This window comes from Prionailurus bengalensis, chromosome E1 (genome assembly GCF_016509475.1).
Source record: "Prionailurus bengalensis isolate Pbe53 chromosome E1, Fcat_Pben_1.1_paternal_pri, whole genome shotgun sequence".
NCBI lineage: Eukaryota > Metazoa > Chordata > Mammalia > Carnivora > Felidae > Prionailurus > Prionailurus bengalensis.
This window is the reverse complement of record NC_057347.1, coordinates 4,165,164-4,167,554: the sequence shown is the minus strand read 5'-3', so window position 1 is coordinate 4,167,554 and position 2,391 is coordinate 4,165,164.

Genomic DNA, 2,391 nt, shown 5'->3' with positions numbered 1-2,391 from the left:
GTCGGCTGTGCTCCCAGGGACTTCCTCAGCAGAGGCCGCCCCGGGAGGAAAAGCCGGGCAGGCAATGGGCCCCGCTTCCGAAGCCCCCGCTGAGCGCACAAGGCCACCACCGGTTCCAGCTGCCCTTCAGCAGGACAGGGTGGGCCCGGTTCCAGCCGTGCGGTGGGCGTCTTGGTGAGGGGGTTGCGTTTCTTACTAAGGCAGCAGCTCGTCCTGGCCGCGAGGGCAGGGTCTCCTCCTGGGGGCCCCCGTCTATGTTAACACTTCCAGGGAGAGCTCAGGTCCGGACCCAGGTCCTGAAGCAAAGCCCCCAGTCCGGGACCCGGGCCCTGTCTACACCAGAGCACAAGGACGAGGGGAGAAGGCAACTAACATGTTTGTAGTTTCACACACGTGCATTTGCACACGAGCTTTCGGCCCACCGCCTGCTTCCTTTGCCCTCACGATGGTCCGGTGAGGGCGTGATCATTTCCCCACCTGACAGATGAGCAGGTGAGGTCCAGAGAGGTTAGGATGCTTGCTCAAGGCCACACAGCAGTAAATGGGAGAGCCGGGGTTACCCAGAATCACCTGCCACGGTTACTTGGCCACGTGCTCTATCTCACCTTAGGTCTGCAGGCCTTGTTCCTTTGTGCTGGCGGGTTCCTCGCGGGGCCTCTGAAAGGCTCCATTCGGCCCTTCTCACCTCACCTCTCCCCGTCCAGCCCAGAGAGGCCCAGGAGGAAGAGGTCCTGACTGGATGAAACGCAGTCTGCAAGAGACAAAAAGATTGTGTTTTCATTTAGTTTACTCTTGCTTTTGTCTCCATTCAAGTTCGAACAGGGGGGCTCACCTGCGCTCACTTATCTGAGTAAATGATTGCTGAACCGTGGGGGAGAAACAGGCAAACATTGCTTAATAGAAATCCTTGCAGATCTTGGGGCTCCCAGGGGGGCTCAGTCGGTTGAGCATCCGACTCATGACCTCAGCTCAGGTCGCGATCTTATGGTTCGGGGGTTCAAGCCCCACGTTGGGCTCTTTGCTGGAAGCACAGAGCCTGCTGGGGATTCTCTCTCTCTCTGCCCCTCCCCTGCTTGCATTTTCTTTCTCTCTCTCTCTCACAATAAATAAATACACTAAAAAAAAATTAATTAATTAAAAAAAAAAGAACAAGCATCCTTTTTTCCCTGAAGGGACAGGAGTCCGGGCCACGCACGAGCTCTCGGCTGCTGGACAGATGCCATCTAGTGATGAAACATGGTAACTCCTCTTCCCAAGACACGGTGGCCAACCCCACAAATGCAGGGCTCACAGGAGGAGCCAGCAGGAGGCAGAGAGTGACAGTGACCCACAGGGCACTGCCCTTCTCCCCTGCCCGCCCAGCCCGGTGATTCTCTGGTACATCTGGGGGTACATCTGAGGGGTCATACCGTCTAGGACCCGTGTGTTTCCATGTAGGACCACGTGGAATCTTCTGTGATGTTTTTCCTGTTCTTATTCCTGCATCAGTGTCCTCCGCCTGAGAAGTGACTGTAGTGTCCTCTGTGTCACCACTCCCGGAGAGCCCCCATGACAAGGACAGGACTGAGGGTGCCAACGGGTGTGCCTGCCGGCTTTGGAGACCCCAGGACGGTGCTGGGTGCCACACCCCTGCTCTACACAGCCCCGAGGCCCCAGAGGAGGCTGCCTGAACCTTGAGTCTCTCCGTCCCCGAAGCAGGACGTTGTCTTTGGCAGTCCCTGTCTCTGTAGGGTTGGGCACGGAGCAGGCTGGGGCAGGCTGCAGGATTCCAAATTTCTGGAACCCAACCCTGAGCACCCCAATGGATGCAAAAGGCAAGCGGGGGATGGTCCAGACTCACCCAGACACCTGCGCATACGCCCCTGGTCTTCATCAAGCACCGACCTCCTCCATACAAACCAAAGTGTGGAAGCAACCCAAGTGTCCGTGGACAGATCAACAAACAAAACGTGGTCTATCCACACCAGGGATGCCACAGAACCTTCCAAAGGAAGGAAATTCTGGGGGCGCCTAGGGGGGCTCAATTGGTGGATTGTGCAACTTTTGATCTTGGGGTCATGAGTTTGAGCCCCACGTTTGCTATAAAGATGACTTAAAAATATCTGGGATGCCTTGGGGGGGCTCAGTCGGTTGAGCGTCTGACTCTTGGTTTCGACTCAGGTCATGATCTCACGGTTTGTGAGTTCGAGCCCCTACATTGGGCTCTATGCTCACAGCGTGAAGCCCGCTTGGGATTCTGTCTCTCTATCTCTCTCTGCCCCTCCCCCATTCACTATCTCTCTAAAGAAATAAAAGGAAACTTAAAAAATACATAAAAACGAAGGAAACTATGACCCCTGCTATGACACCAGTGAACCTTGAGGACATTACACTGAGTGAAAGAAGCCGGTC